This window comes from Marmota marmota, unplaced genomic scaffold (genome assembly GCF_001458135.2).
Source record: "Marmota marmota marmota unplaced genomic scaffold, marMar, whole genome shotgun sequence".
Lineage (NCBI taxonomy): Eukaryota > Metazoa > Chordata > Mammalia > Rodentia > Sciuridae > Marmota > Marmota marmota.
Genome location: NW_025999968.1, coordinates 14701481 through 14719596, shown reverse-complemented (window position 1 = coordinate 14719596; position 18116 = coordinate 14701481).

Genomic DNA, 18116 nt, shown 5'->3' with positions numbered 1-18116 from the left:
ATATTTTCCACCTGAGCACCCAGTCAATGCATGATAATTTCAATCACATGTTTTACTATAGGTTAATTTAAAATCCATGGGAACAAATACCAAATTTATCTCATCTTAATGCCCAATAATATGCATCCTTCCTTAAGGAGGCAAAGGTATCGAGTGCTAGCACAATAGGTGCGTGGTGGCTGGTGTGGAAGCTATACAGGATCCAGCAGCATAGACACACACCCATCAAGTCTGGCCAGACACTATTGCTGTGTATTTCCCATCGTGGCAACAACAGAGACCAATGCCAAGTCCTTAACACAGCACCTGTGGAAGCCAATTGGCCAATTGATGATAAATTGACTTACTTGGACACTTTCAATCCTGGAAATGTGCTGTAGTTTGGATCTGAAATGTCCCCCAAAAGCCTGTGTGTTGAAGACTTAGTCCCACCATGGTGCCATTTGTAGGTGGTTAAAATATTAAAAGATGGGTCTGAGTGGGAGATTTTGGTTACTGGGACCCTGTCATTGAAGAGAATAGTGAGACCCCAGCCCCTCATCTTTCCTCTCCTCTTCAATTCCCTACCATGAGGTGACCATTTTTGCTACATCATACACTACTGTCAAGATATGCTGAGCATCCCTTGCAACAAGAGGCTTAAAACTAAGGAATCCTCCTGATCATGAACTGGAATCCCCCAAATTGTGAGCCAAAATAAAATTTTCCTCTTATAAGTTGATTTTTTATTATCTCAGGTATTTTGTTACAGCAACAAAAGCTGACTACCATAAATGGTCAGAGATTTATTTTGACTAGAATCAACATGTGTTATTCTGCATATGGATGTATTTGCTTTTTTATTTCTACAAGACCATTATTTTAGAGATTTTAAGGCATATAATCCAACAAAATGGGATCCTATATAACATAACACTGCTCAGTAAGAAAGTCATGTTTTATACCAAGGGAGGTTTGGCAGTGGACATATGACCAATATCCATACTGTACACTGCACAAAGCTCTTGGTCTGATAACAGACTTTGAAAACACAGCTGAGGCACAAGCTCAAAGTTAATATATTGCAAAGGTTCATACTATTTCTCAGGATGTAGTATAGTTTAAATCAATAATCCTTGTATGGAAAGTTGTCTCCAATAGGTAAAGCATATGTCAGGTACAATGGCACACATCTGTAATTGCAGCACCTCAGGAGGCCAAGGTAGAAGGATTGCAAGTTCAAACCCAGCCTCAGCAAAAGCAAGGTGCTAAGCAATTCAGTGAGAGCATGTCTCTAAATAAAATACAAAATAGGGCTGGGGATGTGGCTCAGTGGTTGAGTACCCCTGAGTTTAATCACTGGTACAAAAAAAAATAGATAAGGAGTTCCTATGCTCCCTCCAATTCATATACTTAAACTTAATTATCAATATGATGGTATTGAAGTCTAGGGCTTTGGGAAAATGGTGAGGTCATAAGGGCAAAGCCTTCATGAGTAGAATTGCTGCCCTTACAAAATTATCCCAGAAAGCTCCCTTCCCTCTTTGCACTATGTGAACACACAGTGAGAAATTACCATCTATGATGAACACAAAAGTGTGCCTGTAGGCACTAAATCTGCCTTCACCTAGATTGTGTACATTTTATCCTCTGCAACAATGAGAAATAAATGTTATTTTAGAGCCACCTAGTCCATGATGTTTTATTAAAGCCATCTGAATGACTGAAACAGAAATTTGATCTCAATAAGAGGGAGTGTTGCTTAAATAAATACCTAATAATATGCAAATAACTTGAGAACTACATAATGCGTAGACTGGAAGAATTTTGAGGAGCATGCTAGAAAAAAAACCTACATTAATGTAAATAGAATGGATGACTCTGAAGAGGGTTTGGGGGAGAGGATGCGAGCTGTAGAGAAAGCCTCAACTTTCTTAGAGAATATCTGAGTGCTCACAAATAGAACGTTGGTAGAAATATAGACAATAAAGCCCATTCTGATGAAGTCTCAGAAACAAGGAAAATGTAATGGGAAACTGAAAGGAAAGGCAATGCTTATTATAAAGCAGAAAAGAACTTCATTGAATTGTTTGTATCCTTGTGTTTTGTGGAAGGTAGAACATGTGAATTATAAAATAGGATAATTGAAGAAATTTCTAAACAAAATACTGAAAGTGTAGCTTGGCTTCCTGTGAATATTTCTAGTAAAATGTGATAGGAGGGAATTTTTTCAGTATAGATTTCTTTAGTAACAAAAGAAGCAGAACTTAAAATTTTCAAAACTCTCAGGCCATCTACATAGAAAAAAAAAATAATGAGAAAGTGTGAAGAGAAGACTCTAATGGTATAGCACAATGACCATCTGAGAGATGAGGAGATAATTTAGCTATCTAAAAATACAGGAACCTGTTGTGCAAGACAATCAAAGAATGATTTTGAAGGCATTTAGGAGATTCTCAGGGCTGCTATCTAACTGCAGGCCCAGAAGGCAAAGGTCTGGAGGACAAATGATGTCACTGGAGGAGCTTCAGACACCTTCTGTATGATGGCACTCACTGCACAGGGCTCCTCAGTTATCCTACTGGGCACGAACTTTTACTCAATACACCTTTCAATCCCAGAGATATTTTATTCCACTGGTATGTTACTCCAGCCTAGGAGGGCCACAGGCATGTACCTGCAGCTTGTGAGATCAGCAGCATTAGTCAAACTTGCAGGAGTGGGGCCTACTGTACCTGGGCAGTCCAATTCCTTCTCCAGTTTATCTAGCAGAGGGGATATTGAGTCAAAGACTATTCACAAATCTTAATATTTTGTTACTGATACTGTTGGATTTTAGATATTCTTGGGACCTATTAATCTTTTCTTCATTCCTCTTTCTCCTTTTTTTTTTTGCAATGGAATGCTGTATTCCACCATCATATTTTAGCAGTACATAACTTGTTTGACTTTATAAGTTTTCTGATGGAGAGCATTTGCCACACAATGAATGAATTGTACCATGACTCTCAGTAACATCTGACTTAGATGATGTTATCTGAGACTTTGAACTTAAAGGGTAAAGTTGGTGTTGAAATTTTTGAAGCAACTAGAATATAATGAATGTATTTTACATATATGAAGCACATGAATTCTGAGAAGTGTAGAAAAGAATGCTATGGTCAAAATATCTGTGTCTTCCTCCATACCAAATTCATATGCTGAAACCAAGTCATCATTTTCATGATCTTAGAGATGGAGCCTGTTAGGGAAGGCCTAAAATGGCTGTAGTTAGGCTCCCTCACCAAGGCTATGTTACGTTTTTGTAGCCAGGGCAGGGAACTGGCTGTGTTAGGTTTAGTCAAGGCCAGAAACAGTCTTACTCAGCTTATATACTCAAGGTCATAAACATAACCTGTGAGCATGAGCCCCCTTAGGTAACCTTTTGGCAGTGTTCCTTCTTTGTTTGACCTGAATATGAAAAGAGTCTATAGAATAGACTTGGGGGGTAATAGGGGGCAAAAATGGAACTGTCTGGGGGCTAAACCTGAAGCTGGAGGCTATTGCCACTGCTGAGTAAAGAACTTCTACTATCCTATCTGTCTTGAATCTGCTTCCATCTACAGAGACCCAAACCTTGTTTCCTGTGTCTGTGCCACTGCACTATAGAACCTTTGGGAATAACCAGGTCATGAGAACATAGCTCTCATGAGTGATATTGTTGGCCAATAAAAGAATCTTCAGGAAGTTACTTTGCCTTTATTTTTTTTTAATTACATGATGGCCCAGTGACATCTATGAACTAGAAAATAAGCCCTAATCACCTACTGAGACATCAGGTACCTTGAAGTTGTATTTCCTCAGTGTCTAGAACTATAAGAAATAAATTTCTGTTATTTACAATATGCATAATCTATAGCATTCTGTAATAACAGCCAAATACACTGAGAGATAGATGTCTAGTGAACAAAGTTTGGAATCAGAAATGGCTCCACTTACCATCACTTTCAATGATCCACTTGTGTGATTGCACTGCACACTAGACAGTTCCAGTATTATTAGTGAGCTTAGAGATCTTGATATCCAGAAGAATGATTACATCAAGAAACACAATAACATAGCTCATCAGATTTCAAACTAAGACTGGTGCCTGAGATTGTTATGTCCTATATTGAGATACCAGTATATAAGAAAAGGAATCACTACATAACAAGTGTAATTAGTCCTGTGTATCGGGAGCAGTTTTGGCTGTTTTTATACAATAGAGAAATTAAGCCTATATTTGATGGCAAGGATATCAAACCAGCTATTTGTTTTCATTGTTTCACACTTATTTATGTGATATTAGGACAAGTGTAAAAGCCAAAACCTGTGAAGTACACGATGACCAGATACTTGGATTCCTCATGAATTGTGATCTGAATTGATCTATTGCAGAAGAGTGCAGGTGAACGAGGAAAATGTAGGATCAAGAGTAAAGAAACTATGGATCATAAGTATTGTAGACTCAATATGAGCTGCACCTACAGAGAATGTGATTCATCTCACTAACAGCCCTCTCAAGAATTTCTTCCAGGAAAGCAGGAGCACTAGAATCCTAAAAAAAAAAAACAAAAACAAAAACTGCTCTCATAAATAATACCAACAGGTGAATTCTACCACTGTAAGGTCTGGACCCTGGTGGATGCTATGGTGCTGTGCAGATTTCCACAAGGATTGGAGATCTTGTTCCATCAAGCTGATAGAAGGGAGAGTGACATAGGATTACAAAAGCCCAGCCTTCTTTCCTTACCTTGAGAAAATTTTAAAGGATATCTATTCCCAAGCTACATCCATTGTTAGTTGAGGCCTTTGTTGTGATTAAATATAAATCCTATCCCTTATTCTCACTATTCCTATTTCCTTTAGTCTCCCATTAATGTTGATTCAGAAAAAAAATCCTGGTACCTTGAAGTTATACTTCATAAATATCTATCTCCAAGCCTGCCTCCTAGAAGACTTATATTCGAGAATGATATTTCAGGAAACTAATACCAAAATTCGCAATTGTTTCTTGGAGTTATAACAATTGCCCACTGAATGGCTACAAAATATTATGTCTTGGAGTTCTGGAGCTAGAAGTACACAGCCAAAGTGCTGAAAGGGCTATTATGAAGCTCTAAGAAGAAAATCTACCCCAGACTTCTCGCCTAGCTCATAGTGGTTGCAGGCAATTCTTGGCATCCCTGTCTTCTAGATGTATAACTGCAATCTCTGGTTCCATTTCCACACAATGTTCTCTCTTATGTGTTCCTATGCCAACATTTCTCTCTTCTTATAAAGACAACAATGTTTAGATTAGGTCTCACCATTATACAATAGACCTCATTATGATTACATCTTCGAAGATTATATTTTATAATAAGGTCATATTCTGTAGTTTCAAGTGGCCATGATTTTCAATGGACACTATTTAATACAAAACTGTACAACAGAAACAGGAGAACACCTATATGACAATCTCAATCAATGCAGAAAAAGAATTTGACACATTCCATATCTATTCATAGTTTAAAAAATTCTCAGTTAACTAGGAATAAAAGGAAAATTATTTGACCTGATAAATGGCATCAACGTAACACTTATTGCAAACATCATATTTCATGATAAAATATTGACACTCTTTCCTGAAACAGTGAATAAAGCAAAAATATCCGCTTCATTCATTCATCATTGTAGTAAAAAGAAATAGTAAGAATCTCCTATTAAGACTTAATTGTTTCCATGGAAAATCAAAAGAAATCTGCAAAATACTATTAGACTAATAAGTAAAACAGCAAATTTGTCAAAAATAAACTGAATATTAAAGAATTATTTGTATTTCTATATAATATCAGCAAAAAATGAAAAAAATTAAAAGTAAAACTACCATATACAAAAAATATATAAGATAGATTTAATAACAGATATGTAATAATTTCACACTTAACTGAAAATTAATATATCTAACACACACACACATATACATGAAAACATAACAAATGTAGAAATACATAATGTTTATTATTTAGGAGACACCATTTTAGTCAGGTTTTTCACTGCTGTGACTGAAAGACCCAACCTGAATAAGTGTAGAGAAGGAAAAGTTTATCTGGGGGCTCATGGTTTCAGAGGTCTCAGTCCAATGACAGTTAACTCCATTCCTTGGGTCTGAGGTGAGGTTTAACATGATGGCAGAAAAGTGTGGTGGAGGAAAGCTGCTCACATGATAATCAAGAATCAGAGAGAGAGAGAGAGAGAGAGCTCTTCACTTGCCAAATACAAATATATACCCCCAAAACCATGCCCCCAATTCCCTGCCTCCTCCACCCATGTGTGTTCAATCACCACTCAGTTAATACCATCAGGTGATTAATTCACTGATGGAGATAAGGCTCTCATAACCCAATCACTTCTCCTCCAAATCTTCTTGCATTATCTCACACATGAGCTTTGTTGTTCTTCTTCTAGTTAGTTATGCATGACAGTAGAATGCATGACATCATACTTAAATGGAGTATAATTTCTCATTTTTCCGGTTGTACATGATATAAAGTTACACCAGTCATCATACATGAGATTTGAGGGACATCTCACATTCAAACCATAACACTCAGTCAGAATGGTTAAACTGTGAATTCTCATCTAAATGATATTAAAATTGAACACAATTCACAGTTCAAATTATAATGCCAACAGTCCTAGATCTTTTCAGAAAAATTGATACAATAATTGTAAAAAACTTGAACAGTCATAATACTTGATATAATAGATAAGATTCTGGCAGGGCTGATGGCACATGCCTGTAATCCCAGTGGCTCCGGAGACTGAGGCAAGAGGATCACAAGTTCAAAGCCAACCTCAGCAAAAGTGAGGCACTGAGCAACTCGGTGAGACTCTGGCTCTAAATAAAATACAAAATAGGTCTGGGGATGTGGATCAGTGGTGGAGTGTGCCTGAGTTGAACCTCAAGTACTAAAAAAAAAAAAAAAAAGAAATAGGATATATAGAGAGGGCAATATGAGAGGGGATTTAACTGGGGAATGGAGGCTGAAAAGATATACAATGTGCAGTCTGTAAACTGGAGAGTCAGCAGGGACAGTGGTGAAAGCCACTCTGAGTCTCACAGACTAATAACCAGGGAAGTGACCAGGACAATGTTTAGTCTGAGACCCAAGACCTGAGAAATGGGGGAGATGAGCAATGGGGATCCTGGTGTAAGTCCTAAAGTCCAAAGACATGAGACATGAGCTGTAAGATCTGAGGTCATGAGGAACAGAAGCTGTCCCAGCTCATGGAAAGGGAGTTGATTTGCCCTTATTCCACTTTTTTCTATCTGGACCCCCAAAGTTTTGGCTGATGCCTACCCACATCAGTGAGGGGGAAATCATCTTTAATCTAGTGCTCAAATGTTAGTGTCTTCTGGAAATATTCTCAAATGCTGAGAGCCATAGCCAAGTAGGAATGATGCATGGCATTTTTGGTTGAAAGGTGATGCCAGCAAGCCATTGAGATGATAATGATTATGTTAAAATCTGCATTCAATTGGAGATTAGACCCCTGCTGTCCACCTCAGCCTGGTACTTTGGAGCTCTCACAGGACTCCCGGAGAGTTCCCATTGGTAGGGGAAGTGCGGTAGGAGGGAATTCCGGAGGAGGGATTTCCTGTTGGTGTGGTGTGTCCCGGAAGAAGGCCTTATGCATGGCATTTGTGGGAGTTTTGGAAATAAAGTTTGTTCCTGCTTGAGTGGCTCCTGATTTTGTGGCCAGCCAGACTGCAGCACTCAAAGACACACCTAGAAATAATGCTTTAACTACCTGGGTATTTTACCTTAAACAAGGTAACACATAAATTAAAGTTTTACCATAAATCTATAACAATCAAGTTAGTATACAATGAGTGTACCTTTTGCATGATAAAGGAACGGGAGAAAACTATAAACTATAGAATTAGATTTACACACACAAAAAAACAACAAATTATTCAGTCAGAAAATCCACTTTTTGTGGCAAAATTTATGTAATAATTTAATAAATTTTTAGAGTAAAGTTAACCCAAATTTCTACCTCAAATGATACAGAGAAATTAACTCAACAGGTAATATACAATTAAACCTAAAAGTAAAAACTATTTGGTTTCAAAAGGAAACAAGAGAATATGTTACATGTCTGATGCAAGTGAGATGCAATAGTTAATCATTTCTTAATTGAGAGCAAAACAATGATGTTTAATTTTATTTCATCAAAATTCATTATTGAGACAAGGAAAAGTAAGCCACAGACTGGGAAAAGAGCAGGTCCAATGCCTATATCAAGAAAGAACTTGATCCTAGTATACATAAAAACCCTTACCAACAAAAAAGAACTAACAAACAGAATTATGAAGAAGCAAAAACATACAAAAGCTTAAACAGATAATACAGAAATAGATAAAAATCATATTAAAGATTCTCAACATTATTCTTCAGAGAATGAAAATCATTTGGGACAGAGGAAATGGAAATTAAACATAAAGAAATTTGCTAAGTAGGATAGAAAATTTAAGACTGACAATTCCTATTGTAAGAATGAACAGTGACAAATGATGAGTAATTTTGAAGTATTTGTTATTCTCATAAAGTTTTAATATGCCTACCTTCTGGCATAAGACTCGCATATATTTATTGTAAGGAAATTAAAAACATAGCAACAAAAATATTTGTGCAAGAATGTTTATCTCAGTTCTACGCATAATCTATTATAATCAAGACAGTGTGTAATTGTATGGGTAATAAATAGTTCAACAAATGGTGGATCAATTATCTCAATTACCAAGCCCATTTAATCATGACAACTTTTCCAACAAACAGTACTGGAACAACTTGATAAATACAGTCAAAGTAGCTTATAATTGAAAACAACTTGAATTTTCACCAAAAGGAGATAAACAAATTGTAAATAAATTTACAAATTTATAAATAAATTGTAACAAACATATTAATGGAATCCAATTTATGAATTTTAAATAAAGAAGAATTTTTTACTACATATAAAAATAAGAACGACACAAAAACAGTATTGTGTCAGAAATATTAAAATGGTTGTTTCAGGGAGACAGGGATGGGAACCAACTAGAAAGTCCCCAAAGGAAAATTCCTGGGTTCATGGAAAGATCTGTATCTCCAGTACAATGTGTGTTATATCTGTATATGTTTGTCAGATCTCAGGGTTGTCCAATTATGATTTTCACATACACTGCATGTAAATTTCTTTCTTACTAAATGAAATAAATAAAATTTTTCTAATTTGGGGAAGTGAATTATGACAACAGAAACACTTCAGGTTATACCAAAGAAGTCCTTAAGAGGAACAGGAAATTTTCAAATAGAAATAATAAATTGATTTGAAGATTTGTACAATAATGTACATAATAAAATTAAATCATTGCAAAAAGATTTGAAATTCTTTCTGGTTTAGTGTGAAGACTTTGATCAATGAAGATAGTATAAAGGGCACTATGACATGGATGGGAGGGAGTTTATTAATGTCATGAATCAAGGAGTGTTTAAGATTAGTCATTGCACAAAAAAAATTTTAAATTCTCTGTTCACACTTGAAAGATCATTCAAGAAAGCTTTCCCAGATTTGACAACAATCCTGAAATATTATATGACATTATCAGTAATAAATTATGAGGCAGAAAGAGACTTTTCTAAACCATCAGTAATAAAGAACTGTTTCCCATCAACCTTCATAAAAGAAAGATTTAATTATCTTTATATTCTCCACATGAGATGATATTGCAAAAATGTCTACCATATGAAGAAGCAGAGTATATGCTGCCCAAAATATACCAAAAAAAATGATACAAATTGCTTTGAGCCCTTCTATTAATGAATATATTCAGTTGTTATTCTGGATTTTGTGATGTTATGTATTTTAGTATTTTTGAAATCTGTAACTTGCCATGATTTCTCATTTTAAATAAATACCTACTTTCTCACCTAATTTTATAACCATAATTTAGTGATAGTTTTCTTAATGAGGGCATACAAAACGATATGACTCAATCTTCCTGAAATCTGGATCCGCCCCACTAGGACTCCTTTCAGGGTTCAATCTTACAGAACAACCCACCAATATGTCCCTAGTGTATTATACCCACCTTGGTTTGCCTTCTTCCCTCACCAGACTCATCCATTCTCAATCTTACTTTCATCTCCTACCAGTTCTTAATCTCGAGGACTTCCCTAATGCATCCATAGGTTAATTCCATTTGAAGCACTTAAACCTAAATTCAAGAACAGTGTGATGGTTTTCTTACCTGTTCATCTCCCTTACACACATTAAAATAATCCACAGTGTACTTTGTTAGAATTTGTTTATCAACTCTGATGTTGCTTATATAGATGCTCCTCAATTGACAGTAAGGCTATATACCCATAAAACCATCACAATTTGAAAATATGGTCAATCAGAAATGCATTTAATACACCTAACCTACAAAATACCATAACTTAGCCTCCCCTACCTTAAATGGGCTCTGACCATGTTTGCCTGTGATTGAGAATGACTTTAGCCTACAGTTGGATGAAATCATCTAACATTGTTATAGTTTAGATGTGAGGTGTCCCCCAAAAGCTCATGTGTGAGACAATGCAAGAAGGCTTTGAGGTGAAGTGATTGGGTTTTGAGAGCTTTAACCCAATAAGTGAATAAATCCCCAGAAAGGGATTAACTGAGTTGTAACTGAAGGCAGGTAATGTGTGACTTGAGGACATGGGTCACTGTGGGTGTGCCTTTGGAATATATCTTTTGTATCTGTCTAGTGGAGTGGCTCTCTTTGCCTCTTGGTGCAATGCCTGAACCACTTTCATCCACCACACTCTTCCACCATGATGTTCTGCCTCACCTCAAGCCCTGAGGAATGGAGCCTGTCTTCTGTAGACTGAAATCTTTAAAACTGTGAGCCCCAAAGTAACCTTTCCTACTCTAATTGTTCTCTTCAGATATTTTTGGTCCTAGCAGGGAAAAAACATGACTAAAACAGGCATGAAGCCTATTTTAAAATAAAGTACTACATATCTCATGTAATTTAATGTGTACCTGTATCCAAGAAAGATGGCAACTTTTTATAGCCTAAGGGTTGTTCACCCTTATGATCAGTGGTCCACAGGGAGAAGAGACTCACTACTGCTGCCTAGCACCAGGAGACTAACATAGCTCAGATTGTTAGCCTGGGAGAAGACAGAAATTCAAAATTTGAAGTACAGCTTCTACTGAACCTGTGTTGCTTTCAGTTCATTATAAAATAAAATAAAAATTATAGGTCAAACTATTCTAAGTCTGTGTCTATATATATGCTGTTTTCAAACCACTGTCTATAGGAGTTCTATTTGTAGGAGAGGAGTAAAATTGTAATATAGAATCAATATCAACAGCTAATCCATAATTAATTTAATATTATTTTGGCTCAATATAATAATACTCAGATCATATAATAAAATACTGAACTCCAAATAACAGAGGGTAAAATTACAGCGATCTTTTCCAAAATTTTTTTCTTTTATTTCTTCTGGACCTTATGAAATTCACAAAGCACAGCAAAAGGAAAAAATCAGCAAGATGGTATTTCTGCCTGTAAGTGAATAGATGATTTAATCATGGTTGTGATGGTTTTGTTCACAGAATTTAAAATTAAAGGATTGGATTATTGTGCAGGTATTTAAATTGATATTTACATAAAACTTATAACAAAACATTGAATTAAGTTCTGATTAATTAATCAAATATTAAACTAGGTTTAAAAGTTGGTAACAAAATAGTTTATGCAATATGGAACAATTAGTGATTTTTAGACATTCTATATATGTATACAAAAGGATATAATTAGAGAAAAATGTTTCAAAGAATATTTTTGGATAATATGACTGCTAACTTTCTTTTTTATATGCCTGTGATTATCATGTTTCTGCAATTAATATATTTCATTTCATGATAAAGAAGTTTTTAAAATAATAATTTGAAAGTTGAACTGGCATGAAAATTATAATAGAAAGTAACCAAACATTTAGAGTCTGCAATTTGGTCAGTGTTCTCAGGACAATTATGACTTGAATTTACGTTTGGAAGGTGCCTGAGGGATTCTAGTGCACATTTAATCTGAACAATGACATAAGAAGAAATGATAAACTCAGCCAATAAAATCAACAAGGACAGAAATCCACCCACCCACCCGGACACCCCCCCCCACAGGCCATGAATTATGACTGAAGCATGCAAAGGTCTAAACCTCAATCTGACAAATGATTACCAACTATTTAAAGGGGTAACAGGGTGCGGAAGAGAGGATAGTCATCCTGGCAAAATATTGAACTCACACAGTGAAAGTTTAGCAATAATGATGTCCACCCTTAAATGAAGATGTTAATGCTTAAAGTAATGATTTATTTCTCATTTTGTCCACATGTGCTTATTAAATTATTTACATCTATTTTTGTTCAAATGTGATAAATAAAAATGTACATGTTTTTTATCAGAGACACACTTGGCCTTGGCAGATTTTAAGAGCAATCATTATCATACAAGTAAGATCAACATTCCTTGATTAAATTCAACTGCAACATAACCTACCCTGTGTGGAGAGAAATTGGTGAAAACATAGTTAATACACACACACACACACACACACCTGTAAAAGCTACAGTATCCTAAAAAGAATAAAAAGCTGATGTGAGCCCACATATCAATGAACTTTGAAAAGTGTAGCTCTTAAAAGTCTCAGTTTCTGTGAATCATTCCTACACAATTGCTACAGAACAATTTATTTCATATAAGTGAACTGAATCATGATTCAAGAAATGTTTCCAGCAGTGCTTCATTCCTGAGTTAGGTTGGCTCTGTAGTACTAGACCCCGAGGACTTTCAAGTGTCCCCTTTCAAGATCCCATTGGAAGTGTAATTGGAAGTTGCACCCTAATCCACAGGGGAAAAAAGAATTAGTCTAAAATCATTGTTTAATTTTCAGAAGGTAATAACTTTTGTTCATAACTACCATACCCTGTGTTTAAGCCAGTGATTCAAATCTGAAAGTGCTTTAAAAAAATCATATTAACCATTTACCCATCATAAAACATGAGCCTAATCTCTTTTTAAATCTGCTGTTTACACTAACATATATGATCACTTCAACTAAGTATGAAAGATCTAATTTGGGGTAGGGGAATATCTTGCACATATGGATAGAGTCCAATAGCTTTTTGTTTATTTTCAAAACAGATTACCTCATGCAGCACAATCTCCAACTGCAAATTAAGGAGATAGCAGAAATAGGATTAGAAAAAAAAAACATGTAATGAATATGGCAAATACTGTTTACTACAGGATATAATCAAGGGCAGAGACAGATGTTAAATGAGCCATTGTCTAGAATAGTTTGTTGCTGGGCACTTATGTGATTTTTAAAAGAAGCAATACTATCTTATTCTATTTTCAAAGTTACCTAAATGAAAGGATGAGTGTTGAGAGGTTAACTACCTCTAATTTAAAGTCCTTGAAACTGAAACTCAGAAGTCTGGTATAGAAAACAAGTAATTACTCTACTACAAGAGAATATTTAAATATATAAATGCTTGGTCATTATTAATGTATGAAAACTACTTTAAAGACCACTGTTTTATCATAAGTATGGATTTTCAAATTCTTAAGAAAAAAATGAAAAACATCTCAATATTTGATTTTGGTATAAAACTTTTGCAAATCATGGCTCTCCAAAGAGTACAAGCTAATTATGATATTATCTACCATTACTTGGATAGATAATACACTGTTAATGTTACTAACCTTGTGCCTATATTTTAATTCAGGTATTATATTCCTAATTTTGCAAATTATGATCACAAACATATTGAAGAAATGAGGTTAAGATTTCATCATGAGGCATTCCCTACCCTTATTTATTGATTAATTTTAAAAATTTATTTGACATAAAAAACATGGGAGAAATGCTTTAAATCCATGTCTTTTGCTGTGGTAAACTGCTTTCTTCAAGGAACAAATAATACAAAACAACATAGACACATTTTTTTCTGGGTTTCTGTTAAACTTTTTTTATAATTAAAGTAAGGGTGGTTGAACATGAGAGAGTTTTTTTATAGCTTCTTCCTCTTCTATTATGCTATTATCTAGATGATAAGGGATACTTACATACAACATTAAATGTATCCATTCATTAAACTCTACCCACTTGTCCATTCCTTCATACTTTTAATTCAATAGGGAAATAACCATAATCAGAGCATATATGTTTTTTGCACTCACAAGTTCATATAGTAGTAGGAGATACATACAAAGAAAAGACCAATACAGCCCCATACCTCGCCCCGCAAAAAAAGCAGTGGGCCAATGGAATTTGAGACTTGAATAGTCTGGGAAGTCTTTGCAGAGGTAAGTGAAACCTAAATATGAGTGCATCTGTATGTCTACTTTGCAAAATAAATAAATAAATAAAAGAAATAAAAAAGAAGGTACTATCCACTGTTCATCACTCTCAGGCGTAACTATCTTTAGACAGATTCTGGAACACCAAGTGTTTTAAAAATCTGCTGTTGCAACTATACCTTTGGAATTCTTAACCAATAGACAAAAGAAACTTTGGCAATCTTACTGATGAAGTTCGGTGCTCTGCTAGAGGGTATCCAAATTTACATAGTAGAAATGTTTTAATAATGGAATCTCTAGATGGAAAAGGACAGGTGAAACTGTGAGTGTTCTGGTCCTTCTAGTCTTATTCACTATCACCTCCACTTACGAGAAGTATAACACAGCTACGTGATGCCTTGCTTCATGAAGCTGCTCATTCCTGCTGTAGACATTATAAATATCCCATTCCCTAGATAAGGATGTGTACAGAATCCAAAAGAATAGAAGCATAAAGTCAAGATGAATTTTAATTTCTGGTCCTCAAGAATTGCATTAAGCTATATATGGTTTCCCACAACCCATGATTTTACCAATCAATTACACTAATGGTCAACAGGAAACAGTCAAACCACAACATTAAAGTAACAAATAAGTGTTTCTGCTTAAAGGAATGAAGAAGCTTTAAAAAACAGAGATGGCTAGATATAAAAGTGTTTCATAGAATGTTTTCATGGTGTTTTCCAAATAAGAAAATAGTGTACAAATTTTCTCAAATAACATAGAGAGGGCTTACTGTGCTGATATTGGAAACAAGATGATAGAGGTATGAGTGAATAATATATTGAATACATTGAATTCTATATCCTGAGCACTATTTGAGATGCCAGCTAGTTCTTAGAGGCACTCACCCCAAAGAAAATAATATCTCTGTCTGCAAAGGCAGAGAGGTAGTGAATGTGCATAACTCTTGAGAATTTTTGTTATAAAAGACATCAGAGAAATGGAAAGGTAGCTAAAGCAGGGTAATGGGGTTAAAAGTTTTTCTCATTTTCAATGTAATTTTTGCTGTTTAAACACATTAATTTTAAAAAATGCATCAAACTAATGTTTGACTTTTTATCACTCACACAGGAAAGATAAAAACAATGAAGATTTGATGATTTTGACAAGAGGATAATGGCTAGTGTGAGGTCCTTAAAAAAGAAAGAGAAAATGGTGCAGAACACAAGGTGATAGGTTGGCCCAGGATAGAAGCAGAAACTCTTTTTGCATTGTAAGAATATGAAAAGACAGAGTATGGTCTTGATGCAGATTATGAGTATCTTTTCTAATAGTTTCCAAATTTGTAAAAGTAAGAGGTGAAGGGCAAGTGGTGAGGCAGAACGGAGATATCTTGTGTGAGCAGATGTAGCTGCATAAATTTCAGAGGCCAAATGCAAAATGACAATGCAGGACCTTTTGTTGAAAATATAGGAAAAAAGTATTGAAAGTACCAATTGTGAACTCTTTTTTCCTGCTGTCATCTCTCCACTTTCCATCATGTGTTTTGTTATTTAATATTGCTCTAGGCAAAGAAAAATATTACATTATGAGTATGAATTTAATTATTTATCTTTATGTTGTATAATACCAGTTTTCACTAGAAATATGTAGGCATAAACTCATTCAAAGAAATTCCAAAATTTCACAATTCCCAAACTAATCATCAAGTTATTTCAAACTTGATAAAATAAACAATAATAAAGAGACTCAGAAAAGTGAGAAAGTAGAAGAGGGGCCCCTGTCAAGCTTTGACCCCACGGGGGATGTGCTCTCTTGGAATGAGAATGTTGATGGGGCAATTGCAGACATCATATACACCTGGGCCTTTCACTCCATGACTCTGGGAATACTGGGCTCACGTTCCTGCTAGCTGCTGAATGGTTCCCTGGCTTGAGCAAGTTCTAGGGAAGTCAAGACATTCATCTCCCATTCTCATAGGCTTGCTACCTCAACTATGAAAACCAGACCACATCCAAGATCCTTAAAAATCATGCATGTCAGGATGCACTCAGTGCCCGGATTGGGGGTGGGTTAAAGGCATTCATTATCCCATCCATGCTTGAGCTCTACCTGACATGAATGTATGTGCAAATATTAGCATATTAGACTGCCATCACATCATATCCCAGGAGAGGAAGGCAACAGTGAGAAGCTAATCCAAATAATGTAATCCAGTCACTGCTCCAGGTAGAGAGCAATAAGCATTCCTGGATGCAGTAAAGAGTGAGAGGCTGGGCAGAGCATGAGATATCAAGGGTAACAATTGGCCTAGAACCTGAGGAGGCAGAGAGTTGGCAGAATCACACCACAAATCAAGACTTGAAACTCTTGGAAACTGCTCTTTTGTGCCATAGGACTTCACTTATAAAAACAAAGTTTTAAGATAGAATTAAGATTTTCATGATAGCAAACACAGATGAACACAGACCATTAAACTAAGGTGGAGGGTGGACGTGAGTGAGTTCTTAGTGTAGGGCTTTGTGGGCTTGCATTGGTTGTATACCCAGGAAGAGCCCTCTGGGTCAAGACTTTGAAAGACATCATTCAGCTTGGTTCAAGGAGTGTTGGCTTATAGGTAAAACCAAATCATTACCATGATTTAATTTATCTACTAATATTGTTTCTGAATATCTTGTGGTCTTCCATGCAGAGAAATTGACACCTTTAGTTCCAGACTCTCTTTTCAAGGATATTTGTAAAATAAACAGTCTTAGAAGACAGAGATAATGCCTTCCTCTGAATCAAAGGAAAAGCCCATACTTCAAGCTTCTTCAACTCAGATTTCTCCCTTAGAAGCAGCTATGTCTGAAAGTGTCATCTAGTCCTACTCATGTACCCCTATGGGGAAATGGAACTTAGAGAATTTAGAAAAAGGGCTGGTCTCTGCCAATTAGGCTGTCACTCATTTCTGACCCATGAAACTCCTGTTTTCAATCAGCATCCACCAATATATAGAAAGATATTCCTTTTTTTGTTGTTTGTTTTAGTTTGCAAATAAGGTAAAAGTCTCTTTTTGATTCTGTTGCTTTAGTTTGGAACTCTGACCAAGACTTTCCAGGAACAATTGAATTTGTAAATCACACTCTTAAAATTTAAGTCATTACCATGCTCCTTGTAGCAGATCCAGTAAATGCAGACACTTTGTCTGGAAAATAAGCATCTGGTTTCTAAAACAGTATTTCACAAGTGTTGTATTGGATCAAAATTGATGATACATACATACACATAAAGTCACCCATGATGAAATAAGTTCAAAGTAATGTTGCTTTACTGGAAAAATTCTAAGACCCATTAATGAAGAAGTCAAAATTTTTTCTTCACACACTTCATCAATAACAATCTTGAGAACATATCTCTACTAGATATAGATGTTTTGATACAAAATATAATAACTGAACTGCCATATTAATGATATATATTTTATAAAATGTACCCAAACAAAAATAAAGTAAAAAGTTATAAAACATAGTTAAAAACTTTTCATGTTAATTTCCCATCTACAAATGAATCACCTATGTTCCCTATGTAATGGCCACAACCACTTTAGAGACCACTGCTTCAATTGGTTGAATCATATTACAATCCTTCAAAGGGGACATATGTGTTTAATTTCTCCAAAATATGTAACCATGAAAACTTTTCCCCCAAGGATATCTTCTGTTTCTTGGAACATTCCTCCCAGTAACCTGAATGTTTTG